This window comes from Stigmatopora nigra, chromosome 19 (genome assembly GCF_051989575.1).
Source record: "Stigmatopora nigra isolate UIUO_SnigA chromosome 19, RoL_Snig_1.1, whole genome shotgun sequence".
NCBI classification, from domain to species: domain Eukaryota; kingdom Metazoa; phylum Chordata; class Actinopteri; order Syngnathiformes; family Syngnathidae; genus Stigmatopora; species Stigmatopora nigra.
Genome location: NC_135526.1, coordinates 8,573,654 through 8,592,498, shown reverse-complemented (window position 1 = coordinate 8,592,498; position 18,845 = coordinate 8,573,654). Strand labels below are relative to the sequence as shown.

The window sequence follows — 18,845 nt, the reverse complement described above, 5'->3', positions numbered from 1 at the left end:
AGGACGCGCGCGTGTGTTTTTTTTTATTGCACAGACCCTCCACCACCCCCCACCCCGCCCTCCGCCCCCCACCTCTCCCTCCAACGTCGCATTGAACTGCACGATGCTTCCCAATCAGGAGGCTGCGCCGAGCCGCGCTGTTTATCCTAAAAAAATGGAAGAACTACCACGTCAAGAGAAAGGCGTCCATCGGGAGGTAGACTTCTAAATCATCGATTTTCGAAGCCGGATTCGCTTGACACATTCAGAGCGGGATTTTGATCACCCCCTGAATTTCACGCCCTCTCAACGGCGCCTTAGCAGGCAGGACAGGACAGCTGTGTCATCAACAACCGGCGTGGTTTTGTTGTTGTCTCATCCGGCGAGCGCTTGGCGGCAGGCCAGTCTGCTTCTGCGCCAGCCATCGCTTTTAACGCCAAGGTAGGTCTGACTTTCAATCGTGGCATCTTATTTGCGCCACAAATCACTCACTCGCGAGATGTCGCCGTCCAGAAATGCGGCTTATCCAGCGGGTTGTCCTGTCCGCTCGCGGCCGCTGCGACGCGGCTTCTCGCGTCGGCCTGACCAGTACTCTTTTGGACTATTTCTCCTTTTATTTTATTTAAAATATTCACCACAAACATCGACATGACAGCTAGCTAGTCCGAGTGCAGAAGAAAATCAACCTTGAAGCCCACCTAATAGACACCGGGCCTTTATTATCATAATTGCATTTTTAGTGTTTTTTTGGGGTGCAAAATGGCATGCACACCCCCAACGGCGCGCACTTTAAACAAGCGCAGACATGACCCCCGATCCTCTTCCCCGCCCCCTTATGAATATTTCACCCCAAAACAAGCTCCTCAGTCAGCTGAGCGGTGATGCCCGATCGTGCGCGCCCCCGCTTGGAACCGCGTGCGTGTGCTTGCCTCATTCTGCAAGGCCTGTGATGGAAAACATCTGCATGATAAAAGCATGGCAGGATGCAGTTTTATGTATAGCCCCATGTGTGTGTATGGCCAGGTGTTTATGTATTGGCACATCTGGACAAGAAGAATATTACAAACGTGTCAAGGCATACATGAAATAATTTAAGAGCATTCTTATGTTTACATGGTGATTGAGGATTTCACTAAATGTGTGATTGACTCATTGGTTGACATTGACGACACTAAATGTCCAATCTAGGGGCGGAGCTTCGTGGGAAGAGGGATGCTGAAAGCCCTGTCATCAAGGGGGGCTGATTTGCAGGTGTTGAGGGGTTGAGGTGTAAAACAAACGTAACATTATATGCCTTGGTACAATCTAATGTAGCGGATCTCAACCCTTTCCTCACCGTGGATGGGTAAAACTATTATTTTGGGGAGGGTGACAACTTAAGACAAAATTGTGTGTGGGTGTGGTTGGTGCACAAACGACATAATAGCGATTGTTTATTATTATTATAAGAGCTTTTCTAATTTCAAGTCAGAGCGCGAGATAGAAGACGTTAATATTTTTTACTCCTATGGAGCACCAGGTAGCTCGCGGACCGGTGGTTGGGGACCACTGATCTAGTGTTTCATGTTAAAATATGTCTGCCAACACCCCTCCCATTTTTACATTTGTAGGGGCCCACAAGTGAGACGTGACTAGTACCCCGCTTGACCATGCAATTCAAGAGGTCCATTGACACTCTCACTGGGGATCTGTCCACATTTGTTCCTCTACTGGTCCAATCCACTTTGAATTGTGAGGAATGGCAGCTAATAAATGATTGAATGTTTCCATAGTTGTAACAGTTGATCAGTTCACTACTATATTATTATTTTTTTATAAAAGGCCCCACAATTGCTGGAATTTCATGTATCTGCTTTTTACTTTTGCGGAGAATACATTCAATTTGTTGTATGTATGAGCAAATCACATTGGAATATGACAGCAGGAGACTGTGGCGTGTTGGATTCTTCACTCTCACTTTGACCTTGAGACTGAATTTCAACTACCAGTATAATTAGGCTCAGATAAACAGGGGGGTGCTTGTGTGTGTGTGTGTGTGTGTGTGTGTGTGTGTGTACAGGTTCCGTCCATCATGTTAGTAGGGAGGGTATGTCTTTGGGAGGGGGGTGGACGGTTTCAGGATATGCTCACGCTTGCTTTTGGAGCGTTGAGGCAGAGGGAAGTCTGTATGGTTATCCCACGCTGTCTCTTTAGATGCATCAATAAAGGTGGCATAACTAAACATCTCATCCTTGAGGATTTATACTACACTCAATTCAAATGTAGATATTTGAAAAAGGGAAGTACAGGGAGACATTTAAGTCTCCCCGGTGGAAATATTGTGGAGAAACAAACTGTTAAATGTTCAAACAGCAAGGTCTGATAACGTTTAGCACGTCTGCCTCGTGAATATGTGGTTATGGTTCGAGTCTCTTGAATGAAAGCATTTAAGGACAAGACCGTTCCAATATGCCCAAGCCAAAATGTGAAACAGTTATTTTATGTATCCAAAATAGAAAGAAAAGAGTATGAACTACAAAAGATATAAAAACATTTTAAAGCGCCTAATTTACTTTTGATTTTTAATAACTGCGTTCTGGTCGATCGGCATTTATAGTCTGTGTGTTAACAATGCCTGTTAACGTTGTTGCCCATCTCATTGAATTCATAAACATAGGATTATTTGTCATTGTTATGTAAAAATTGAAATATAAGTCTAAGTAGGTTAAAAGATTTGTCCCCACATTGATTTTTATCGTCTTTTTATGTCGATTCCTTTATCAAGGAGGAGCTAAATACAAGTATTGTTCCAGCATGGCTTAAACTATGAATTTTCTCTTTCCAACATAACTTGAGATAGTCTCACCGCCCAAATTATGTGATCTAGGAACTTCATCCACTATTTTAAACCACCTTTCACATAAAAATAATGTATATTTGGTCATGTCTGTATATCCAAGACTTGACAACAAAGGCCTTATTCAAAGGTAGTTGCATCTGACATTTCACCTTTGTACATTTGTAGTTTTACTACAAGCACTTACTTTTCCTGCATTAAACATTGGATACAACAACTCGACACACCCCTAAACAAATATGACATTTCTTTATTATGAAAATCACAATTCCCATTTATAATATATGATATCTTCCTTCTATTTATGAAACCCAGCAAGGGGAAACCTCAGCTATGAACAGATTTGTTTTACAAAATTACTGAGCTCTCCTTCCAATAGTTATATATAATTTTGCAAACAAAACAGTTTTCCTCACTAAATGTCACAATTTTAGTAATACTTTGCTTATAGTATTACTTCCAGTAATTGACTGGCTTTCTGGCGAAAAGCAAAATGGCATTAAAATAGTGTTTTGTGCCTTTTTTGGTTCATATTTTAAAGAAAAGGACTGTGGGTTGTGGCACAATGAAATCCAATGTTTCAAAACCAGTAAAGTCACCTTTGAGGGGAGAGTGGGACCATTGAGATCTCACAAATCACATACTATGATGGACATTTCATTTCATGTATGATCCCGGAAAAGGGGATTTATTGTGTATGATTCAAACCATAAATTCATATGGGAGGGGACAATGGAAGCCCCCCCCCCATCCATCTCACTGAGGACGTGCAGATGAAAGAAGGTGGGCCGTGGCAAGGTAGTGATGGACGTAAGACAGATGTGACAGATGCTGACATTTTAAGACCATTTCTCTCATCTGGTGGATAACCCTGTCTGTGTTGGCAATTATGGATGTATTATCATGGAACAGAAGAAAAACTGGTTTTTTTTAGCAGCGAAATTGAGAAAAAGCTTTGTGTGTGTGTATATATATATATATATATATATATATATATATATATATATATATATATATATATATATATATATATATATATATATATATATATATATATATATATATATATATATATATATATATATATATATATATATATATATATATATATATATATATATATATATATATATATATATATATATATATATATATATATATATATATATATATATATATATATATATATATATATATATAAATACATACACAAATAATTTTAAACGCCAAACAACTTTGGAGTTTTGTATAAATTAGTATATAGTATTTTCTGGACTATAGGTCGCACCAGCCAAAAAATACATTCTTAAGAGAAAAAAAACATACTAGTTGCACTGGTGAATGAGTCACATTTCTAGGAGAAATTTATTTTATAAAATCCAACCCCAAAAACATACACGTCATCTTGAAAGGCAATTTAAAATAAAAATGAAATAGAGAACAACAGGCCGAATAAGTGGATACTAACGTTACATGACTGACATGCGCCAGGCATGTAACGTTAGTATACCGTATACGTAATGTCAGTAACGACGTAACATGTTAAGAGTTATTCAGATAATTCTAGCGACACAGGCCTAGAACACCGTCTTGTAGTTTAATGTGAAAATAACATGTGAAACGATATAATAATGTATTAATTATTTCACGCATAAGTCGCCCCCCTATGAAAAAAAACTGCCATATATAATCCGAAACACTATAAATTGTCCCTTGTATATGGGTCTGAGTGTGTATTGTTGTCCGTCTCTTTGTGCCCTGCGATGGAATGGCCACCGAACCTCAAGCACCCCGCGAACCTAATGAGGATAAAGCGGCTCAGAAAATAAGATTAGATATATGCGGCGGCCTGGCGGCTGAGTGGTTAGCGCGTCGGTCTGGGTTCAAATTCAGGTCAGTCCACTTCTGTGGAGTTTGCATGTTCTCTTCGGGCGTGCGTGGGTTTTCTCTGGGTACTCCGGTTTCCCTCGGACATTCCAAAGACATATTATGCATGTACATAAAAATCAAAGCTAAAATGTTATGTTTTGTATATTTGTGTTCAAGGACAAATAACTTATTTTGATGTAGTATGACGGTCATTGTGGAGTAAGCTAGATTGTGCACATTTTCTATTGGTTTCCAAGTATTTATCTATTAATATGTTTATTGACAAATTATATATTAGTTCATGTTTGTATAGGTTGCAGATTCCCTGTAGGCGAAATGCAAAGCACTTTCATGATTGAAATTTGTGAAAGCCTGACATGTTTACAATAGTTTTACCTCTATCAGAATGCCACTAATTTAAATATCAAATGCATAAAAGAACAGAAAGTGACAAACGGGACACTTTAATAGAGAAATTTCAAATATAATATATTGGCCCCTTTACTAGAAATGTCATAACGCAAGCTTTTTACTCACTGGCAGTAATCCAACCATCAATCAATTTTCCACACTTTAGCACGCAGACAAGCAAACTTCATTCTCATGCTTATGTAAATTGGACAAGTATCTCTTATACTATTCCTGTTGAAGAGAAAGAAAATCTCAAATGAATAAACAGGCATCCTATTGACTCAACACTTACCTAATGAATAATACGTATAATTTCCAAGGTTGCTCAGCACATTATAAGGTCACGCGTACATTTCACCGTCAATATATGCAAATTGAAGTCAAATACTTTTTTGAATCGCGTCTTTGTATGCACCTTTCAGCAGTCAATTCTCAATTCAGTCACTCAGCTTTTAATTAAGAATAATGATGTGCGGTAATTTTCTTCAGGCATTTTATCTTTGTTCATTTCCTTCTCTGTTTTCTTCTCATTATGGTGCAGAAAATGAATGAATAAACTGTATTGTATATTATTTAGTACTTATCTCACTGGTTACGGGTTGTGGAAGCATAGCTGCTGGTAATGCAGTTGTACTGTAGTTTGCTGTACGAACAAAAACTCGAAGGATTTAAATAAATAAATAAATAAAAAGCCTTTCCACTAAATGTTTCTATTCCTATTTGTCCTTCTCTTTTGTTTTAATATGCTTTTGGGATGTCATTGTTGAAAACAACAAACTTTAGTAAACACAACATTTTAAAAGAAAGAATGTAGTGACCGATATTGTGTTTGTTGCTGGGTATCCGGATATATTTTTAAAGCTTTGCCACTTTTGCAGTTTCAACTTGGACTGACATGTACTTGCTGCCAGTGCTAGCAGAGAATATATATCGTGCAACTGGGTTAGGAGGAACAAAAAAGATGAAAAAGAAAGACGCTTCCCTTTACCCACTTCATTAGGATTTATCTCCACGCGGCATATAAAAGTCAATTGAGGTGACAGGTTTGTTTGTTTGAGCGAGTGCTTCGTTTCCTCTTGTTGGGCATTCCTTATGTTTGGAGTGCTTTCTTTTTCTATTACTGAAATGTGAAGCTGTGATCATGAGCACCATTGAATGACGTTTTAAAAGACAATAAGATAATATGTTGAATGATGACTTTTTACGATTGTGTTTTTATTTTTGTCAAGCACACGAGCAGGTTATATCTTGGTGATAGTCCTGAGAGTCCTCAGTCATCAGTCAATTGTCACAGTTAGTAGTAGTAGATTTTAATTTCATTTTAGGCTATAGGGGACAGCGGGGATTGGCCAAGTGAGATCCCGAGCTGAAAAGCTGCCAATCACACATAAAAGTGCAACAAACATGCATTCTCTATGACCTTCCTAGTAACTTGTACAAGCTCTAGGATTGATGTAGCGGCGACGAGGCCTTTTGAGTGAATCGATTTAGCATTTACATTCAGATGACGTACAACTAGGTTCAGTCGAAGGCTGACTTTATTTATCCTCCTTTGCTTTTGTGTTGTAGTATCTGGAGGCGGACGAGTGCCTAATCAAAGAAGAAATTACATCATCCCTTAACATACAGCATACCTATAGCCAATACCCATGCTTAACTAAAACCCCAAATGAGCCAGAACTATGGGATTATAGTACATTTGCTGTGTATTTAACATACAGCATACCTATAGCCAATACCCATGCTTAACTAAAACCCCAAATGAGCCAGAACTATGGGAATATAGTACATTTGCTGTGTATTTAATATACAGCATACATATAGCCAATACCCATTCTTAACTAAAACCCAAAATGAGCCAGAACTATGGGAATATAGTACATTTGCAGTGTATTTAATATACAGCATACATATAGATAATACCCATGTTTAAATAAAACCCAAAATGAGCCAGAACTGTGGGAATATAGTACATTTGCTGTGTATTTAATATACAGCATACATATAGCCAATACCCGTTCTTAACTAAAACCCAAAATGAGCCAGAACTATGGGAATATAGTACATTTGCTGTGTATTTATTAGAAAATTGCATGAACGGATATCGGGAAGCCTTTTAACGGGGATCTTGTTCATAACAGACTTGATGCGGACTGTTTGCAAGCAGATAAATGAGTGGGAAAACAGTGTGTGGGAATGAATTTATGTGCTCTGCCTACTTTGTAACTCGCTTATTTGGGGGATTTTCAATGCAGTGAATTGAATGAAGTCCACTTGTGGTCTATTTTGTGAGTTAATCGCACCAACGCTTCTACTGCTTGTTTCAATCAGGGCAAAAATGTCGCAAGTGAAAGAGACGGCTAACACCAAAAGTTAACATAAGTTTGCTGTTCCGCGGTGTCTACGGGTTTATTTTAAGGAGGCTGTGATGTAATGCTGTCAAGTTTGTTTTCAGAGGTGTCCCTGTTCTCATAAATCTGAAAAGCTAAGATGTCATATTCTCTGTCAAGTGCCTAAATCACAGCATATAGATAAAACATGTTTGTTGCTATCCAGTGAAGTTATGGGAATATAGCCCAAATCGCAGTGTGAGACAAAACGCAAGTATTGAGATGAATGAAGTCGAGCGAATGCAGTTATGTGCGTGGGGAAAAACAAACAAAAATGGGTTACAGGGAGACTCACTCAGCTCTGACGGTTGTTTTGCTTGGGGCTGTTGGGATTTTTGTAATTATGGTTGAATAGCAGATGAGTTTTGATGGCCAGGTGGCGGTTGTTCTGAAATTCCGTCCACTCTGACTGTCAACATCAAAATACTGAATACACATACCTGTGTAGTACAAAAATACGGTAAACAGAGAAGGGGTGGGTCAGTGGAGCATGTGTCTGGCTTTTGGCTACACCTCTTTTCCTCCTGCATGAGCACACAGAATACTTTTAGTCCATTTCCCACCTGAAGTACTATTTTGCCATGTGACTTTCTGAATTTGTAGTTTTTCTCATAGTTTTCCACAAAATTATTGTATTTACTCACATATAAGCGGCATTTGTCTGACAAAAAAATGGTGATTGAATCAAGGGAAAGGCTTATATGTGTATAAAAAGACAGCATGCACAAAATTACAAGGTGACAAAGACAAAACACTATAACGCCATGGCATCATGACGCCATGACGCCATAACACCATGACGCCATGACGTGATGATGCCATGACACAAGACAATGAGGCCGATACGGTCATTCATTTCAAAATAGAGAAAACAGATGAAACTCTAAACAAAAATAAATTTGACGTCTATGAATGAAATTCAGTAAAAAAAAAAAACCCTATCTTGCATAAAACGTGAAAAAACTCACTTGTGCCAGTGACTGCTAGCCCAGGGGCGCCACTTTCTTACCAAGGATGCCACCGTCCTACCTAGTTAAATGTGCTTTGACTGGCAAGAATCAAGATATATTTTGACATTAGAACTATGTAACATCTTAAACTACTGGTAAAAAAAAATTGTAATTTCTGTCATCAAAAGTATCAGATTATATTTAAGATAGACTTGTTCCTTTTTTCAATTTAAATAATTTGATATTTTGCATTTACAAAGACAGGCATTTTAATTTCCTTATGATATTGACCCTAATAATGTGCTTTTGATCATACAGTATCTCAGAAATACCATATGCGAAGATTTTCCCTTTAAAGTAACACATTTGTACTTCCTATTAAAACCATGAATATGAAGGTGAAGATTGTGAACAAGAGGAAGAAATTGTAAGATTAAACAATTTTAAGGCAATTTTCTAGATGCGGCTTATATGCCGGTAAATACGGCAACTAAAACTACATCCACAAAATCTGAGATGCTAAAAATGCTTTTTCCTGGCTTCAATTTATTGTCCGGCCTCTACTGACTGCTCCACTCTCATGGCAAGGTCTCCTCAAGCTGCTTTGCCTTCTCTGTGATTCGATGTGACATTTAACAACTTTTGTGCGTGTGACACAGAAAGTAAACAAAATGGAGCTCTTGACAACCCGTGTTGTGTAAGAGCTAGCGGCTGGCGACATATAGTGTGCCGTATGCTAAGCGATAAGTGCAGCGGGTCATGATGGTTGCAGCACCGTGTGACAAAAAAATTGTTAACAGACTGTCAATTTCTTTTACAGCCAGAACAGTAATATTGCAATTGAATAGCTAATACTGGTAGGATTTTTTTTGTGTGCTGGTGAACCCACAATTACAATAGGCGGTACAGAACACATTGTTTTGACAACATAAAAGTCGAGCCCCCCAAGAGCTAGTTTTTAACTGGCAACCACTGAGTTATTTATGAACTAACGTTAGGACTATAAGAACAGTAGAAAATTTGTTAATGTGTTTCCATTTGAGTGTTTTAAGTGCTAATATGCCAAAGTTACTTTTGGTCAAAAAGGTTTATTTTGAGAGCAACTCTCAATCCATGTAAATGGCACTAACACTAATTTACTAAAACTGTTATGTGTAGACACAAGTATTTTTTTTCTTCCTATGAATGACTTTTCACACACGTTCACGCTGACAGTAAAACATAAAAATATTATGTGAGCCGAGCGGCTTTCGTTATTGTCTGATATATAATTCAATTTCATCAATTTATTTATTCATCTTTATTCATTATCAATTTTGGCCTGACATAAAAATTGCAATGTACATAACGCTAGAGGCATTAAAATATAATCTGCTTTACATTTGCATTAGAGTACATTTAAGATTTGCCATAAAATTAAACAATTGAAGTATGAGTTCAAAAAGTAGGCTGTATATGTATATGTATATGTATATATATATCGTAACATATATATATATATATATATATATATATATATATATATATATATATATATATATATATATATATATATATATATATATATATATATATATATATATATATATATATATATATATATATATATATATATATATATATATATATATATATATATATATATATATATATATATATATATATATATATATATATATATATATATATATATATATATATATATATATATATGTATATGTATATGTATATATATATATATATATATATATATATATATATATATATATATATATATATATATATATATATATATATATATATATATATATGTATGTATGTATATATGTATGTATGTATATATGTATGTATGTATATATGTATGTATGTATATATATATATATATATATATATATATATATATATATATATATATATATATATATATATATATATAACCATTTGTACTTCTGCTTATTGAATTGAATGATTTTATTGTCATTATACAAGTATAACAAGATTTAAAGCTTTCACCACCTAGTGCACAAATAACAAGAGACAGACAAATAAATAATCAATAAATAAGTAGTCCAATTGAGGTCATCAGAGTTAAGTGGGCTTGTTCCGTCTGAAGTCCAGGATGACTTCTATGGTTTTTGGAGACTTTCAGCGCCAAGTCACACCACTCACTGAGTCTATGGACGCAACAGCAAACAAGCAAACACATAGAAAATCAATATATAGTAATGATAAATAAGTAAATAATATGTAGAACAAATGAATTTCTCCAATTCTGTCGATGATTTTTAGCGCTTTACATAAAGAGCCAGATTTCTGCCCAAAGTGTGCATGCATTTAGAGTAAAACACTCTATTTATTCATGCAACGCGCCTCACGGTTGAAAGATACAGAAGTTTGTTGTAGCTTACATCAGTATGCATTTGGTCCAAAGGACCATGAGAATTTGGGGTAAGGTAGTAAAAGCTTTTTGTCTGCTCATGAAATGTTTATTGCCCATTTAAGGTTGTACAATTACTAGGTTGAAGCCCCATTTTTTCAGATGGCATAGGAAGGCCTCCAGTGTGAAATTCTGTATTCCCAAATGAGTTGCGAAGCGCAAATGATTGGAAGATTATAATCTCCAAAATTGAAATAAGCATTGAGAATTTTGTAAGACATTTTGGGAATTCCATCCATTTCTTAAGGCGATTATCCTCACTCTCACCTAGCTTTGGCCTTTTGCCACCTTTGCCAACCAATAGCAGACATTTTAAGTTATTGCTCCAAGAAAAAAGTTAAATCAACAAAAAAACCAACCTTTTATTTAGACTTTTTGGAACTTTAAAATGGAATTATACTTTGTCTGGCCATACACTCTATTTTCAAAAATTCTCCCAAAATATTGTACTTATGTGGCGGAAACATGAGTATACTTTTTCATATCAGAATTGGAATAGCGTCAAGGTGAAAACCAAGTGGTTGACTTACCCATTAAACCAGGGATGGGGAACCCACGGCTCTCGAGCCGCATGCGTCTCTGTGCTTCGTATATTTTGTACGTACTGTGGCTTGTTTTCTGTTTCTCTTATTTTTTATTTTCTCTTAAAACAGTCAAATTCATCAGTGCCCATTCAGAACAAAAAATACATTATATTTAGAAAAAAAAAACTTTGGCAGATTGGCTTTTTTTATCTTGCTCGTGAGGTGTGCCTCTTTGACTCTCATGGTTGAAAATTTTGGTTCTTTGTCTCTAACTTGTTTGCCAACCCTGCATTAAACTACCAATTCTGTTCTTGTTTATTATCATTTTATTCATTTATCAATGTATTTATCCATTTAAACACATAACACATACAATAAAAATAGAATTATTGATGGTAAGCAAAATCAATAATTATTCCGACAGATTTTTGATCAGCAATTGAATGAAGTTTAAATATATACGCGATGCAATTTTGGATTACGTTGAAGCATTTTGCCTTTTTCCTTTAAGAACTGAAAGAACTTTTTATATAGCTGAGATTTCACACCCACAATAAGTGAATATCACATTTTGGGCCATGTAGGCCATCCTGTATATGCCGGGAACAGAATGTTTGTCACTGCTCTGGTAGCTCCTGCTAGCCAACAATTTAAGAAAAATCTGCTCAATCACATTTTACATCTGCTTCATATTTGGTCTGTTCCCTTTCATGCCAACACGAAAAGTCTGTTGGAGAGGCATTGCGGTCTTTTAATAATTAGCCTAAACGGCTCAGACTTTCAAACTCAAGGGGGATATTACTACACCGCTGTTAAAAATCAAAGAATATATCTTCAAGAGGAATTCCAATATTTCTACACTGTCTACAGTTTTTCCACGTGTGGAAATCTTTCTGAAGAGTTGACACCGAATAGCAGAATATTTTCCCATCTTGCTGCCGCTTTTGAACGTATCCCTGGTGAACCTGTGTCGTTTGCATAGCTGAGTCATCATTAACAGTGGGGCAATGGTTGCTATGGGTTACAGATGCTATCGTTGGATTCATGAGCATCTCCGTTTTCCCTTAGTTTCTTTCTTTTTCTTTTTTCAATGGCAGGATGATCAGATTCAAACGGGAAGTTTTTCTGGCGGCATAACGTCTGGAGAGGATGCTGTCCTGTTGCATATTCAGAGGTTGGGAAGAAGATGCATGGCTGACTGTGTTGCTAAGAGACCACACACAGTCACTAGTGTGCGAGGCGTGATTGCACCTCCCTCCCCCATTCTCGTAGGCTGGTCGCCTCTTGCTATTTTCACCATAAATTTGCTTATTCCTCCCCTACTATATACCCCATCTTCATATTTTGCAGAATATTTTCAGCCTATCTGCACTGTCCAGCCTGGTGGCATTGGTTCATTGGTTTTCTCACATTTGGCCACGCCTCCAATTCCTTCTCCTGCTGCTTTTTCTCCCTCTTTTTGGCTTTGCTTTTGAAGCTGCCGAATTATCCTGAACTGTGCTGCATCCTCTTTGCTGCTCCCTCTCCGAACGCCCCGCCCTTTTCGGGTAAAACTCCAGACTGAGCCTCATCATTGTGTCTGGGTTCGGCAAATTTTTCAGTGAGGCTGTCATGTTGAATTCCAAATATAGCAGGGCATTCATTGGCAAATCTTGTCCATTGAACAGCTATAGGTAGAAGGTAGCGTGTCATGTGTACAAAGACATTATAGTAACAAAAAATGGGTATTGACAATTCAAATCTTGGCCTTTCTATTTGAAGTTTGTTTGAAGGCTTTTTAAGCGTGAGGTTTTGGCTCTTCTCGTATTTTAAAATCAGGCATGCTAGGGCTAAACATGACTCTAAACCAGATATGGGCAAACTACGGCCCGCGGGCCACATCCGGCACAACCGGCCCGCGAGGCGTTTTTATCCGGCCCGCCGACGTTGTCCAAATGTTTTTTTTTCCCCGAGATGGCGCCATCACGCGGAAGCCAGTGGCAGTAGCTCTGTCCACTCTTATTTATTTTTCGTGTTTTACAGGCCTTCCATCTTTTTTTAAATGACATTTTAATATTTTTTAATACATTCCTTTTTACTTTACTTTGTACTTTATACTTTTTACTTTAATGATGAGTGATGAGTATGTTAATACTTTAGTCTTTTTTTTATGTTTATGTTTCATATGTACTGTTAACGGATGCAGTTTTTTATACATATCGGATCTTGTGCTGACCCGACCCATCTGTCAAATTTTTAAAGCCAATGTGGCCCCCGGGCCAAAAAGTTTGCCCACCCCTGCTCTAAACTGACCATAGGTTTGAATGTGATTGTTCATTAATATGGTTAATATAGTTGAGCTTATGGCTGCCTCCTGCCCAAAGTCTGCTGGGAGAGGTCCCCCAAACCTATTCTAATAAATGTCTAATGCCATCCTAATAATTTGTTACGCCTTGAGCAATTTGCAGTTGAGAGGTAACAAGGAATTAAGACCCAATCGCAAGGAAGCAGGCGAGGGCGAGGGAGGTGGTGCTCGAATCAAAACTTTAATAACTTCTTAGAAAATAACAAGAATCACCTAACCAAACCTGACAAGGGGAGACATTGGAAAGTGTGGACCAAGGCATATGGAACAGGGATTGAGGTATCATGGAAATATGGCATGGACAAACAAAAGCAGACGATCCAACGAATGACATAACAATCAGTGGGGTTTAAATTGACTGACATGGGTTGACGAGACAATTGGGAACACCTGGGAAACACGAGGGAGCAAGCAGGGAATACACCAGTGGCGGAAAACGACAGCTGAACACAATGGACAATCACTCAGACAGGACACCAGGGGGGAAAAAGCATAAAATCAAGGAACCCTAACATAAATGTCTTCCATGTAATTGATGTCTGGTACTCCATGTAGCAAACGCTCTGCTCTTATATGAGAACATACAGTCATAAGATTCTAATGCTACACATTCAAATAAAAAAATAATCCAGCAGTTTAATTACAGCTATTTGACAATTATATTCGACAGGTATTGGAATTGGAGCATTTAATCACTGAGTAGAAAATTAAATAAACAGCTGCCTCATGAATATTTATTATCTTACATCCCCAGAAGAATGAACATTCAGTAATAAAATGAGCTCTGGGGAAAAGCAAAAAGATATTACACATCTGAGAGTAATGTCATTTAGGATTTGCTATTTGCCTGTACATATTCCACACATATGTCTTGCCTTGCGGTACAAACATGCTGTGTGCAAACTAACTGTGTATTTTCTATTTTCTCTGTTGTGTTGCTAATATTTCACCAAAATGACTAAAAAACACCAGGCAAATCATAACTGTGAAATTGCTTTTCCGTATTTCTATTCTTCTCTGATTGCAATTGCATCCTATCAATGGCAGCTATAGCATCTCCTGTAACATTACATGTGTGCATGTGGGCTTGGCAAATATTTGAATGTTATCTGATTGCTTATGTGCATGAATGAGTTGTTTGCTGAGTTGCATGCCGCTCCACTTCCATGAATCATGGTGCCATCTGCCTTCTGGTTCCTATCCGAGAAATTCAAGCATCCCTTGACCCTGCAGATGCCCCAAAATCCTGATTAAAGCTATGGTATAACCTTGTCTACAGCATGACAGGCATCTTGTAATATTTTCATTACACACCATAACTTTTTTTTTATTTATTTCCCACTAACACTTAACTGAATTGGATAAATTGACATTACTGAGCTGTAAAATAAACCAAAAAAGCTCAAACTAGTTTTATTCCCATTTTGTTGTTGGTCAGGAAGTCAAAGTCACGTACCGGTAGTGATATAACGGAAGATAGGCTTTTTTTTTTATCAGTTTAGTTCAATTGCTATGGTGACCAGCGTTTTAGTTTTATCAAAGAAATTAAATCATTTTGGATTTGATCCAAAATGGTGGTGCGCACGGGTGCAGTGGCACTTTTCTCTCCAGTTACCCAGCTGTGTATGATGACAATAATAAAGGCTTTTGATTTTTTGTTGTTGATACGTGTTTCGCCAATTATGCCTATTATTATTTTTTTCTTGATCAATACATTTTACTGAAGACTCCTTTGACCAAGTCACAAATTACATGTTGCCAATAAAAGTTGTTTACAATGACCTTGAAACTGAAACAACAAGGCCTTAGCCAGCATTTTTGGTCTCACCTTGGCAAAATAACAAATTATCAGTTTGTTAATTGCTATGCTTGATATTGCCTAAAGTACTAATGTAAGATATTCACCATGAAATAGGATTCCATGTTAATAACGCCTGAGATGCTTCCATATCGGCACTCTCTCATTTTCTTTCAGTCACTTGTACCATATTATGGTGATTCAGCCTCCAGTTTGAAATTCTATGGTAAAATTAGCCAAAAATCATGTTCTTTAGGACTTATGCCCTCCTCTGACAGACTTTCAATTTTGAAAAAATTGAAAAATTGCTTCGGCTACTGTTTTCCGTTGAGTCACATGTCATTTTCTAGAATCCCTTCCTCTGAAAGCGTCATCAGTTTCCACTATGCACAGACACACCTTTGTAAAAGTTGTTTTTTTATGCATAATTTCATTAGTTTTGATCTGAGTAAATCGTGATAATGTACTTTTTAATACTCTTTGACATGATCCTTTCATTTGATTTTTGACTAAAAACTCATCATGGTGGAACTATGCTGGTGGTTATCGTTCACCAACACCCATGTTTTAACGGCCACACCTGCAGAACTGCTCAAATAACCATGATCTCTGCAACCCAAATCACATTCCCTTGTAATAAAAGACCACCTTACACTTGCAGTTCTCTAACCTAATTAACATGGATTTCGCAAGCTTGGCGGCGGGGTTGTGGTCAGGGCTTGTGGGGTACAAGAATAGCAGACGTCGCGCTGACACACTGCATGACACACTGGGCCCTGACAAAAAGAATTAGGCGTCATAACAAAACTCAGTGGGCTTGCTGGCCCAGGTTGCATCATGCTCGCACAATGACTCTAAATGGGTTTTGTTCATTGAGTCATTATTGAATATTTCAAGGCAGAGCAAGAGGTTCTCGCGTCAGCCTCACAGCTCTGGGGTCGTGGGTTGAAATCTAGGTCACGTCCACCTGTGTGGAGTTTGCATGTTTTCCCCGGGCCTGCATGGGTTTCCTCCGGGTATTCCGGTTTTCTCCCACATTCCAAAAACATGCAGGGTAGACTGATTAGACACTCTAAATTGAGTGTGCATGGTTATCTGTATGCTTTTGCCCAGCGATTGGCTGGCCACCAATTCATGGGGTCCTCCGCCTCAGTTATTCTTTAATCATATAGAGTCAAATTGGCAGCCCGGGGGCCAAATCTGGCCCGCCGCATCATTTTGTGTGGCCCGGGAAAATAAAGAACGACTTTCTGTTTTAGGATCAAATTAAAATAAAGAGTATAGATGTATATTAAATTTCCTGGTTTTCCCCCTTTTAAATCAATAATTGTAATTTTTTAATATTTTTTTTCAGTTTTTAGTTAAAAAATAATTTTGTAAAATCTAAAAATATATAAAAAAGCTTAAATAAACATTGTTTTAGATCTATAAAAAACTGAATATTCAGGCCTTTTAATCCAGTTAATTTTATCCATTTATAAAAACTATCTAAGTTTATCTAAAATGGTCCTGCCCACATGAAATCGAGTTGACGTTAACGCGGCCCGCAAACCAACCCAAGTCTGACACCCCCGATATAGAGTGAACACTGGAATCCCAAACATTTGAAGGATTTAATCAAAATGGCAGTCATAACAGTAAAATTGTCGTCATGTAGTTGACTGAGTTATATATTTTCAAGTCTGTTAAGTTTTACAACACTTTAGTTGAATAGGGCTTAAAATTGTATATCTAATTTGTGTGGTATGCTCCAAAAATGTAGTAACCATACAGTTCATCACTCAAATATTGTTGTGCAATCTTGCATGTTGTAATCGTTTTTTTAACTCTGTGACTTTATTAGGGTTAAAGTCTGGACGGTGTTTCCAGTGAATGTGCTAAAAACACACTCGAATCTACTTTAGGACACATAACTCTACAACAGGAATGGCCAAACCGGTCTTCGAGGGCCGCGGTGGGTGCAGGTTTTTGTTCCAACCAATTCAGCATAGACACTTTGACCAATGATATTTCTGCAGAAAACAAGAAGCACCTGAATGCAATCCACTGATTGCACTCTTAGGACACTGTAATGGTGAAAAGGTGTTCTTTTAATGATGGGTTGGAATGAAAACCCCTACTCACTGCGGCCCTTTGTGGAACCGTTTGCTCTACAATATTGAGGAAAAAATGGATGCCACTTCATCTGAGAGCTTTCTTCTTGCATGGGCTCATGGCCCACAATGGGATGCTCTAAAGTATCCATATGAGTGGACTATTTGAATATCTGAAAGAATTTTAGAATGTCTTCAATTCCTCTTTTTATCGCAACTGACGTTTGAACCCCATCTTTATGGTAAAAAAACCTGTTCAGTGTCCTATAAAGTTCTCTTGAGCTCACGTTTCCCATGTGAGAAACCCTTCCAAAGTCACTTGCAAATGGATCTGCCACAAGGCAGCATCAACCATGGCAGTTCAATGTAAAGATGATGAATACCTTATGCCTTATTTCATACAACTTACATTCAGAGCATATTCCCGATTTAGACGCACACAAGAATTGCCACGTGAACCTGAATACGTAAAACTCATTTTCCAAGCATGTATTATTTACTACCCTTGCAAACCAATGACTCTATAAGGGGGAAAAATGGGTACATTTGACAGATAATACCTCTCACTCAAAAGAACAAATGAATCTTTGGACGGTTTGGCACGTCGCAGCTTTAAAATGCTCCACGTTTCCGTTTGCGAGGACAAAACAAACATGCGTCAGCTGACAGCTGTGCTTTTCTTAGCCAGTTGCACGTTGTATTCCCATTGAGCAGCGTGGAAAGCCCAGCGGGCCCTTGCTTTATCTGCCCCACAACAAGGCTGACTACTCATAGGGTGAGCGTGAGGAGGAAGCTGTGCATGCGCTATATATGACAATCCACATTACTGTCTGCTTGGCAGACAGCTTCAGCTAGCCCATCCCGGGGCCCGCAGCCAGAGACGCGCTCAAGCTGAGTTACCATGCTTACTCAAATATTCATAACTGGATAATGAAAGTATAAATAGTTTCCATGTGATACACTAGAGGCGGAGGTAAACAAAACCACACTCACTATTTGTATTACTGTTATAGATAAGATGACTCACTATTTATTTTCATTTCAAAAGTGGAAATTCTCTGTTTGAACATTGATTTGTTCAGATTTTTTTACTAAACTAAGTTTTGGTTTTGGATTTCCAAGTTTGAAAGCTGATGCTGTCAATTATTGCAGTTTGTGTTTAGTGTTTCTTGTTTTCTTCATCAATTGAAAATCCAAACAAGCTGTATAAAGCA

The 18,845-nt window shown here is 37.5% G+C and overlaps 1 protein-coding gene across 2 annotated transcripts in view; it reads left to right on the top strand.

Annotated features, from left to right (window-relative positions):
• The window catches only part of nyap1 (neuronal tyrosine phosphorylated phosphoinositide-3-kinase adaptor 1), a 34,430-nt gene that overhangs the window by 231 nt on the left and 15,354 nt on the right, over positions 1–18,845 (top strand). Inside the window, exon 1 of one of the 2 annotated variants that reach the window (XM_077739944.1) lies at positions 103–420. The exons of the other annotated variant lie outside the window; for it this stretch is intronic. The gene's annotated coding sequence lies outside the window, so the exon portion shown is untranslated. Of the gene's footprint in view, positions 1–102; positions 421–18,845 lie in introns of those variants that run through there. 2 annotated transcript variants of the gene reach the window in all.